Below are 11,586 nucleotides of genomic sequence, written 5' to 3' on the forward strand. Positions count from 1 at the left end.
GCAGATAGAGAGAGGCTGGAGAGAGGCTGTTCACAGTAGTGACAGATGGCAGAACAAGGAACAATGGTCTCAAGTTACAGTGGGAGAGGTCTAGATTGGATATTACGAAAAACTATTTCACTAAGAGGGTGGTGAAGTACTCGACTGTGTTACCTTGGGAGGTGGTGGAATCTCCATCCCTAGAGGTTTTTAAATCTTGGCTTCACAAAGCCCTGACTGGATTGATTTATTGGGAATTGATCTTGCCTTGGGACGGGGACTGTACTTGATGACCTTCTGAAGTCTCTTCCAGGTCTAGGATTCTATGATTCTGTGAGATGAAAAATTAAACTTCATTAAAGCTAAACTAGACAAAACACCAGAAAAAATATTCTGGAAGTGCCATGTGTTGGCTTGAGATGGCTTGAATAACATAATGGGTGTTTTACACTTTTAATGGTTCAGTGAACATATTTGCCTAGGTTTTGTGCATTATTACAATCTTCCATAGCAACATTTTTCATGTGTGGAAAAAATAGCCAATTGATAATCATAAGATGAAGAAATGTCAAATAGATGTGTTGTCATACTAAACATAATTTGACTGTTCTAGCTGCCACATTGGAAATATGCAACGTAAATTATCTAACACTAAAAAAGTTATATTTTCCTACATAAAAGTATTTTGAAAGGAAACAGAATCCATTAATTTGGGTTTCTTACACATGCTATTTGGTAAAAAATGTAATGCTGTTGGAACCAAATTTGTAACCTATACATTACAAATATTATATCTCACTTACTATGATTCCCAAGTCATATCTCAGAAAGCACGCTCGTTTACACATCAAGAGCTATATCTCTGAAACCAGCTTGCAAAATCTGCTCTCAAGTTTTTGTTCACACAAAGTGATACGTGTCCACAACTCATATGTGTGTGCATATACAGGTGTTTATTCATGCAAATAGTAGTTAGTTGTCTACCATTTTGTAAGGTCAAATATCCATTTGGATGTTCTTATGCAAGTTTGCAGTTTCAATGCTTGTTAATGCAACATTGGAAGAAGTATTTGGAGACTGACTTCTAGACCAGGATTTATGACCACAAATGTTCATTGTCAGCCAAGAATGAAATCCATAGAAACTTTCCAATGCAACAAATTTACAATCTCTTTAAGCAGTGCCGCATGTCAAATGCATTTAACATTTTTATGAGAAATTCCTGGAAACAACAATCATAATATTCCAGTCACTGTTTTCAAATCCAGAGAACTAATCCTCCAGAAAGAAGATTAAGACCAAATTTTGTTATGCCATGCTGGTGTAAGATAGAATGACCACTAGATAGGCAAGATGTAACAGCAGAATTTGTCAATAAAAAATCAAAACCAATTACATTAATTCATATCTGAAGTTCAAATGCGAATGTTAAAAGTCCTGGAAATAAAGGTAATTTCTTACAAAATTATTTTTAAATAAACAGAAGAAAATGCAATTTAGTGGCCTACTGGTTTAGAAAGACTGAGCTATTAGTGATGCAAGGCACAGCAGAAGGAGTGTCAGTGCCCACACAATGGACCTGAGAAGTCTCCATTCTCTATTTGCAAGGCAAAAGAAATCCCTTGAGAACTAAGAAATGTTGCTTTTTCAGAGCACTAAAAGCTTTTTACATAAGAATCTCTAGCACTGCATGAATTAAATGTAAGGCACCAATTACCGTATATACTCGAGTATAAGCCGAGTTTTTCAGCACATTTTTTGTGCTGAAAAATACCCCCCTCAGCTTATACTCGAGTCAGCCTCCTGCTCGTGGGCGGGCTCAGCGCGTCTCTGCCGCCGGCCGGGTCTAGCCGCGTGAGCCCGGAGCTCCGGCCCCGGTAACCGAGGCGCTCGGGGCGGGGGGCGCTGCCGGGAGCGGGCTGGGCTCCGTGTGTCGGGGGCTGTCGCTGCGCGGGGCGCTCGGAGCCTCTGCCGGCCGCTTGGGTTGCGGGTGCGCCCGCAGGTGCTGCTCGGAGCCAGCGGCCTCGCCCCGGGGCCGCCGGCAGGGAGGCTCAGGGAGCAGCCGAGAGGGGCTCTGGCCTGGGAAAGGTCCGGGCGGGAGCGGCGGGGGCTGAGCTGGTTGGGCCGAGTGTCCGAGCGTCTGTTCCCGTGTGTGACTGGTGCTGGCGCTGGGCGCTTTCTTGCAGGCGGCCCTTCAGGGGCTCATTGGATTGGTGGGAGGACTTTGAGCGGGAGTTACGGTATTTTTGATACCATATTGTTTTTGTTGACCCCCTTTTCCACTTACAGAGCTAGGTTATTGTTTTTCTTTGAAATAAATATTCATGTAATTTTATTGGTATCTATCTTCATTTTTTACATTTACCAGTAGCTGCCTCATTTCCTACCCTAGGCTTATACTCGAGTCAATATTTTTTCCCAGTTCTTTGTGGTAAAATTAGGTGCCTTGGCTTATATTCGGGTTGGCTTATACTCAAGTATATACGGTACTGTTTCTTGATAAGGCAGAGAGCTGGAATAGGAAGCTGTTCTCCCAACCAATAAAGCAATCACAGCCCACCAGTTTGATGCCCTTCATCCAGCCGGTTCACTTTATATGGGGAGACTAAATTCTTACTTCGCTAAAATGATGTTGAAAGCCAATAAGAAATTGAAGTGGATGCAAGCATGGGAATCAAGTAAGTTGCTGCAATACAAAGATTTAGATTTATTTTTATATTTAGAAAAAGGGGGAATAAACATGTGAGAACAAAATTCACATTTCTCACAAAAACAGCAAATGATTACAGTTCTTCTGGATCAAAAATGCCGTTGATTCGCCATTTCACCTCAGCTTGTTCAGGTTCAATGATACCTAAGATACATGTGTATTTAATGCAGGTTCTGTTGCACCTGTAGCAATCATTAACCAAGCTGGAGTTAAATTATTGCACAACCACTACTTCTGCTGCTATTTACAGTGTCATTAGGCAACGCTGCAAAAAAAAAAAAGGCCTCTGAAAAGCCATTTAATGAATGCACTACAAGAACCGCAAGACAAAACCTGAATGTTCTACTCATCCCACCCTGCCACAAAGGGTCCTGACAACAATGGAACTAATGTGGCTATCCTGCAGGGGGTGGAAAATGGCAAAATTATGGGACTCTATAAAAGGGATTTGAACCCCAGGCAAGGTCATTGTCATGAAGTGCACAGTAAGCTCAGGGAATATAAGGATTTACAACTAAAAAGATCCACTAAGTTTCCGTAATTCAGATTCCCCAAAGAAAGGTGCTGCTAGAGGGGGAGAAACTGAGGAAGGGAGAGGGAGGGAAAGAGGAGAGGGGGGACATGTAGGGAGGGTAGAGTTGGGATTACTGGAAAGGGTACCTGCATCAGAGGTACCTAGAGTTGGAGGTCATTCCCTGCCATGGTGGCAAGGTGGCTGGTCGAAGCCCAGGCTGCAGTGAGAGTTGACAGTTAGAATCCCGCTGTGGTACACTGAGAACCAGGGCCTAGATGGATTGCATCTAGCAGCTCTGACTTGCAGGATACTGGTCCAAACAACTGCAGATGCAGGAGAGGGAGCAATCAGGATGCAGGCCAATCAGGACTCTTTCTGAGCTGCAGCTTCTTTGTTCTGCAAAAACCTACACTATTTCCTGTTATTTTTAAAATCTCCCCTGGAGGCTTTGTCTGGGAAAACCCAGACATATGGTAACCCTAACTGAACTGCACTGCCTTGTCTCTTATAGAATGGGAAGTTAGGAGTCACAAGCTGGGGAGGGGAGAAGCTACAGCCTGAGCTGGTAGGAGCTGCTACAAAATGTTGATGCAGTCTGAAGCGAAGGATTACTTTGAGTGCATCAGAGTCTGCTTACTGAGACTGTGTGCTTAGACTACAATTTGATTTGAAAAGACATACTACATCTGGAAGCAAAAGCAAATCATCAACCATTCTGCACAGCATTTTTTCTTGGTCATGGTTGACTTGAAGAATGATAACATGGTCAGACAGAAATACTGCAACACACTTGAGTATAAAACATTCTATACGTGCCCATCACCATCGTGTCTAGGTACAATTTAGACAGCTTACATTAGGAGCAACTGACAATTTCCTCCAAACAAAGACCCATATACTGCACAAAAATCCACCACAGCAACTGAACTAAGAAGATCAGAATTCTCAGCCAGTCAACACATTGCCTGAAATATTCAAAAACCTCCAGTTAGTAGAGAACTTGTGTCTGGCACAGTGCTTTAAAAGTGCTTAGACTCAAATATATTTCTATTGGGACTCTTAGTCTTGCTGAATACCAGAGTGATTGCCTGCCCTTGAGATTAAAGCAGTTCCACCATTGGGACCTATAACCAGTAATTGTTCCAAATTCAACTGTTAGAGATTGTGGTGCTCTATGTAATACTCTAACCTCAAACATCTAAAGCTCAGTAGCCACCCTGGGTAATATGGGCTCATCTAGCTGCTCTACATAAAAGATAGTAACTTGTTATCTGCACTACCCTAAGTTTCCAAGTGCCTTAGTAAACGTAGGTACAGCACAACTAGTTTATTTAATGTGAGAAAGGCATAAGTAACTATTAAGATGTGCATTCCAGAGGAAAAGCCACAATCTCATAACCAGTTGAATTGCAAATATATTTATAGTTACTGGTGATTTGGGAAAGTATGGAAGCAGAGAATTATTTATTAAGACCTCAAGATTGTAATTAACTTAATATAAAAGTACATCTTCTAATATATAAAGGAGAATGTTTATATGTTCGTGTGCTAATAACTTGGGCACTGTAAGAGCTACTGCAAGCAAACGTTGCATGGGGTAACCTTTCCTCCAGGAGAAGGTTTTAAGGTACTTAAGGAGAAGCAGCTTCCCAAGGGAAGTGGCGGGTACAGTCACCCATTAAGGATGGCAGCAGAAGCGCGAGAGGAGGTGCAGCGCTCCGAGCGGCAGCTGCCCCATTCGCCTCTACCAGGCCACTCCACTGCACAGGTCCATCCGGGGAGGGGGAGCCCCCTCTTTCCTTCCACCCATGATGTCACTTGGCCCAAGCCCCTCCCCTCCAGCAGCGGCCGAGGATTTCCAAGTGGTGGGCTGGAGCTCATGGCCATCACTAGGAGGTAGTTGCAGGTGCAGCGGGGTGAGCCCAGTGGAGAGGTGGCAGTGGCAGCACTGGGAGCACCCCAGGGTCCGGTGCAGCTTCTTGGGCATGTGATGGGAAGCCCAGCACCTGTATGGCACGGTCCCCAGGAAAGTGGAGCCCCCGGCGCAGCCCCATGGTGTGGCAAGTATCAGGGCAAAATTTCAGGGTGGCCGGTGGGGTCATTGTCCCCCGCAGCACCTGCAGCCCTGGGCATGAGCTGGGCCACCCCAACCTACCCTGGGTCCCGTGCTCACCCCCTCTTGCCCTTCCCTCACATGGTGTACCCCTGGCAGGACCCCACCACCCACCCTGAGCAATGCTGGTTAACTCCAGCTAGTTCACTATATTCCCAGTTACCATTGTTACCATTCTCATAACAGACATCAAAATCTAGGGTGTGTTCATCTGTGTGAGCAGAGTCAGAAACCATTAATAGGGTTGGCAGATTTGTTTATTGTTAATGGATATCAATGCTTATATTAAACATTTTTTTACCAATTCACATTTTTATAGTTGCAGGAAAGTGAGAAGGGGACCGCACAATTATTTAAAGACAGATATTTTGATTCAAAAAGTTTGCTTTATAGCCATAAAGCTTTTTAAAAATTAAAACACAGCGCTGTCAAGAGGAGGTGTGGCCCCCTCAGATACAGACATAGGCACAGAGGGAAGAACCTCCCTCTCCCAACAAGCTGAGCAGAACAAGCCATCCTTGGCCCTTGAAGAAATCAGGGTTGGGAAGTATTGAGGAAGGCAATGCCACCCCAAACTATCCCCACAGCTGGTGTGAATTAATGACCAGGACCCCTGACCTCGCAACCCTACAAGATTTTCAGGCCTCAGTGGCACCATCTTTCCCTCAGCTGTCTACACCTGTTCTGGGCCCTAGTCGCAGAAAACATTTTTTTTTTTAGCACACAATGAGGCCTCAGGCATGGCTGCAGCTAAGCAGTCTTCAGCACTGCCCAGAGTGCTGCACCTAACATAAGAACATAAGAATACTTATTAGCCAGAATGGATAGGAGTAGTGTCCCTAGTCTCTGTTTATCAGGGTCTGGAAATGGATGAGAGGGGAGGAATTACTTGATAATTACCTGTTGTGATTCCTCCCTCTGGAGCATCTGGCATTGGCCACTGTTGGCAGACAAGATGCTAGACTAGATAGACCTTTGGTCTGATCCAGTATGGCCATTCTTATGTTCTACAGTGATAGGGAAGCAACAGAAACCTGAAACCTTAGATTAGTCATGCCACTTCCTTGTCAGTTAACTATCATAAAGACAGTGGTGAGTCACCTTGGTTACTAGGTTAATGGTGTGGGCCATGAAAGGCCACATTAAGAGCTAGGTGAAGAATTACTCTTGGATTTTATTTCTATGATTTTTGTCTTTCCTGATTAAAAATTGTTTCTAATCAAAGCTCAATGTTCTCAAATGCATTTGTTATCAAATTATTAAAATAGTGCCTTGCTTCATAGCACTTCATTATCAGTATTTGAAATTCAAATAGCTTTGATTGAACACATGGGTCACATGCAGAGCTCTGACAAGTACCGGTTTTCATGAGGTAATTCAAATTTTATTAGAATCCGGCTGCTTGTTCCATGGTGCCATCAACTCAAGAAGTACTCCATGGATATGAAGCTAGGAAACAGTATTCTGAGATGGGACTTGGGACATAACATGTTCAAATCTCAGTACTTCAAAAGTGCATCTAAACAGCACCTTTACCTCAAAATAAAGCGCTATTCTGACAAATGCCTTAACCCTCATGGAATGAGGATTTCAGGGACACTGGAATAGTGTACCCATTATTTTGAAATAATAGGCTCATTTAAAGAGTGGAATTGCTATTTCTTGTCTAGATGTAGCCCATGTCACTACACTATGTTTCCATGTACTTCATAGCCCTTATTATAAAGCAGAGCTTACTGCAGGAGACAAACTATCAGCTCTCCTCTCCCAGGGTATGTATACACTGCAAGGAGGTTTAACGGTAGTTCGAATTAGGAGTTTTAATTCGAACTACTTAGTCCGTGCCGCGTGTAGCCTTGGGCAGGTAGTTCGAACTATGGGCATTTAAAAATGGAACCCGCCCGGGAACATGCAAATGAAGACCAGGATATTTAAATCCCGGGCTTCATTTGCAAGTTCGAATGACTACATTAGCCACCCCAGTTGGAACTAGGGTGGCTAGTGTAGCCATATCCTAAGGTGCCACAGCACTCCTTGTCACTTATGTAAGTATGATATCTGAAGAGGTTTACAGCTAGTTACAACATACAATCATACAAATCCTGGTTTAAAGGCGAATGCACCATTAAAACCAGTCAATTATGGTGTAACATTACAAAACACAGAAGTTCCACATTTTCGTCATTTGTCACACACTTTAATGGGCAGGTTTGAAGGTTGAGAATTAAAGTGGCATGATTTTTTGTGCGCCTTGCTTGAATAAGCATAGCTCTTACAGATTCCTAAATATTCATGATTCCCAATCTTTTCTCCTTAAATGTTGACTTAAAGTCCACTGTTTAGGTGAACAATGTTGCTTGCAAACTTTGTTCACTAGACTATTCATAAAATGAATAAAAAAGCAATGGGCATGAGCACAACGTACATTTATTTAAATATTCAAACAAATGTTCAAGCCATAGTCACATATGTGCACCTGGAAAGACATCACTTGAGGAAAAAGAAAAAATTGTTAATTTTTTCTCATGCTATTTTGAGATTTAGGACAAGGTCTACACATAGAGGGACAGTTGGAGGATGGGTTTGTATGTGTCAGCATTTCTCTAGTTTTAACCTATTGCATCTGTGGCACCTATTTTTGCATTATTGAATATTAATTATTCTTCCTTCTTTCTGTTTTTTCACCCTTGCATACCTCATTCTTGAGCACAGACATTGAACAATAATAATGAATAATTCAGTAAGAAAAAAGAACCTGTGGTCATTAAAGAGTGAAGCCCTATAACAATCCCAAGTGCCTGCAAGTTTAGTGTAATATCCGTTTATCTGCTGTGTCCTCTACTACAATATTCTTCCCTTGCACAGAATGAAATCAATGATGGAACAGATGTTTTCCATTATTAACTACAGGTTGAACCTATTGGTGAACCTATTCTAGTCTAGCACACTTGGGACTTGACCAGTGCCAAAGCAGAGAATTTGCTGAAACACAGGAGACCAAGGTTATCTATCAGCATTACCAACACTTCCCACTGCTTACTGAACTCTTAAAAGAATTTAGGAGCAAATTAGAGCTAAACAACAGCACAGAACACTGAGAGCCAGGACAGGTGGCTGTAAATAAACTTTATGGGACTGTGGGAAACTTGGCCACACCCATGATAAATGGACATCTGTCTAACTAAAATCATGCCAAACCATGGATGCTTCCAGACCAGACAGTGCTAGAGAGATTCAACCTGTATTATCTTATTTGTACATAAGTGACTTAAATATATATAATTTATGGCACAGGCTACAGCAAATTTAAAAAGCTTACATTCTTTATGTTGTTCTCCCTTATTTTCTCCTTACTGTATTTTCTCCTGTTTTCAACACAAGTTTAGCAAAGCTGAAGAACTTTATTGGGGAGAAAAGATAAAATATGTTTGGTTTCTGAATATTTTTTCCTGAGGACTAACAATGTGTCTGAATATCATGTTTGTACACTTAAATGTGTGCTGGTAAACAATTGTACATGGGTCAATATCTAACAACGCAAGCGTTAAATCTCTTGCTGCTTAACTATAAATACACTAATAGAAAATTCACAATGTAAAATGAAGAGCTGAAATTCCAACCTTGAAAACATACATGAAATGCACTCAACTTATTTGAACTCTAAATTGATTTCTGCTAAACATCACTCAAGGCTAAGTGAATTTTAGTTGAAAAGTTACTGTGGCATCATCTGTCCCTCTAACAAGGATGACAAAAATAGCCTCTGGTCTACCTCCAACTGAGCTCTTCTTATCTTTTCCAGAAACCCATCTGCTGTAACATCAATGAAGACAGACTTTTTTCTGAGTATATTTTAAATGTGTTGACATTTATTCTACGATACTTTAATATGCATGTGTATTAAATCTGCTTATTACTTTACATTTGTAAGCAAAGTGCAAACAAACAAAAATACTCTGTCTTGTAATGGTCCATAAAGTTCATTTAATAAAGATTTATGCAACAAAGTCAATTCTAAGAGCTAATTTTCTTTGATAAGTCTACCTCTGAAAAATGTGACTGGAGATTCTGTAATATTTATGATATAAGAGGAAAAAATACTTGTTATGTACTGGATCAAATTTGGCTCTAACAAAAGGTGGGTATAGCTTCATTAGGAGTTATATCACTTTCACCAAAGTGGAATTCGGTGCATCTTTGTCAGATGCATTAGCTTCCCCCTGCCCTACCCCAAACACTGGAAAGTAAAATTAATCAGATATTTGCCTGTATGATATAAAACCATTATGAGTCCAATCTACCATTCAGAAGGAACACTAATAGGTTGATTTGAAAACATTTGTTTAATTTCTATAGAGTTAACTGATTGTGAATGAAATATTTTCAAAAGATGAGTATGAATTATTGTTTCCTTTTCCTCTTTGCTTTGTATATGTTTAAAAATGTCAGGACACTTCTTTTAGAAGAATGTGAAAGTTTGCCCTAGAATATTGGGCCAAATGTGTTTCTGCTAACCACTATGCAATGTATTATGTGCTAGTTGTCCTAAAAATCTCCTTTTGTAGAGGTTATAGTTTCAAGAATCAAATGATTCCTGATATAGTTTGTTTAGTCCTCTGGGAGGAGAGATTGCAATTTTTAATTTGAATTAATGAAGACATTGAGTAAAATATAATAGAAATTCTAATTAATAGTTCTCAGCCAATCTATAACTTTTCGGAAATACATTAACTTACTTCTCATATGTTTACATGGGCTGCTGTTATTAACAGATTGTTTCAAATTCTGAATTTGAGTTTACGAACTATACAAAAACATCCTAACTTCCAGATTTTGAAGTATCTTCAACCAATATTCTAGATCCAAATGTTCTTGAACTCAGAGCTTCAAATTCCAAATCCAAACCTAAAATCTTGTAAATTTTGAAATGCTGAGATTCAGCGCTACTCTGAGCAACAGTAGGGCCATGTCTACACTACAGATAAGATCAAAGCAGCCACAGTTGATTTTCTGGGGTTTGAATTAGTGGGTCTAGTTAAGACATGCAAATTCAAACTGAGAGGGTGCTCCCATTGATGCCGGTAGTCCTACTTCCATGAGGAATAAAGGAAGTCGAAGGGAGAGTGTGCTCTCTTTGATTTCCCACAGTGTGGCTGGCACCAAAATTTGAGTTAAGATACTTTGATTTAACCTACACAATTAACATAGTTGAAATTTCATATCTTAATTTGAACTTATCCCCTATTGTACACCAGGAGTAGAGGTTTAAGCAGTAAACTCTGATGGCAAGTCAATATGGAGCTTTTGACTCTAGGGATCTTAGTTCAAGGTTCTCCCAAGTCAGGAGTAGATGGAAAGATATAAAGAATTAAAACTTAAAAGTGGCAAAAATAAAAGTCCATTTTCTGGCAAAGTAATTAGAGTAAAGGAGAAAAAGATGGATACAATGGATGGAAGGAAAAGGGAGCAACAGACTAATGGTTACACCATCTAAATAGAAGTCTAGCAATTTAGGCTTCATTCCATTTTTGCTTCTGACTTCCAGAATGCTCTTTTGCAAATCAGTCTTTCTTTGCTTTGAACTTCTACTTGAAAAAATGGCAGAATATATACCTACTGCACTGGAGTGTTGATTAATTCATGATTCAACATTCAGGCTATGTCTACACTACCGGCTATTTTGAAATAAGTGTTTGAAATAAGTCCTGAAATAACTATTTCAAAATAAGCTTATTCCTCTTCACAAGCAGGAGTTACTATTTCAAAAGAACAAGCCCATTACTTTGAAATAACAAGCTTGGCAGTGTGAATGCTCGCTGTGTTATTTTGAAATAACCGTCTCCAGTGTAGCCATGCCCTTGGAGACCTTTGTAAAGAAGGTGCTTGAGAACTACTAAAGATTTATTATCAATAATAATAAAATTAATCAATTTAGTGGTACTCATATACTCAAATAAACATAAAAATTTAAATGGGTATAAAATATGGATCAATAGGTGTACAGTAGCAAAGCTAGCAGCACAGTTAACATTTTCTTTTCACTGCAGTGTGCACTCACATGAACACAAACACATGCATACTCAACTCCTATTATCTCCTTCAATGAAAATTTGGTTCTAAGTCATTAAAATTAAGGTTACATGCAGGAAATGACAATATTACATATGAGACAGGGATAAAGGAAACATACATTTTCATTTGCTTGCGTATGTGTGCGTGCATGTATGCACGCGTGCACACACATACACACACACACACACACGCACGCAC

General features: G+C 40.4%; 1 long non-coding RNA gene across 1 annotated transcript; it reads left to right on the forward strand.

The window, feature by feature from the left end:
• Window positions 1-2,536: 2,536 nt before the first annotated feature.
• Window positions 2,537-9,328, forward strand: LOC142826775 (uncharacterized). Its single transcript, XR_012901010.1, has 2 exons — window positions 2,537-2,657; window positions 9,119-9,328. It is a non-coding gene; the product is annotated as an uncharacterized LOC142826775 (long non-coding RNA).
• Window positions 9,329-11,586: the final 2,258 nt, after the last annotated feature.

Source organism: Pelodiscus sinensis, chromosome 2, assembly GCF_049634645.1.
Source record: "Pelodiscus sinensis isolate JC-2024 chromosome 2, ASM4963464v1, whole genome shotgun sequence".
NCBI classification, from domain to species: Eukaryota; Metazoa; Chordata; order Testudines; family Trionychidae; genus Pelodiscus; species Pelodiscus sinensis.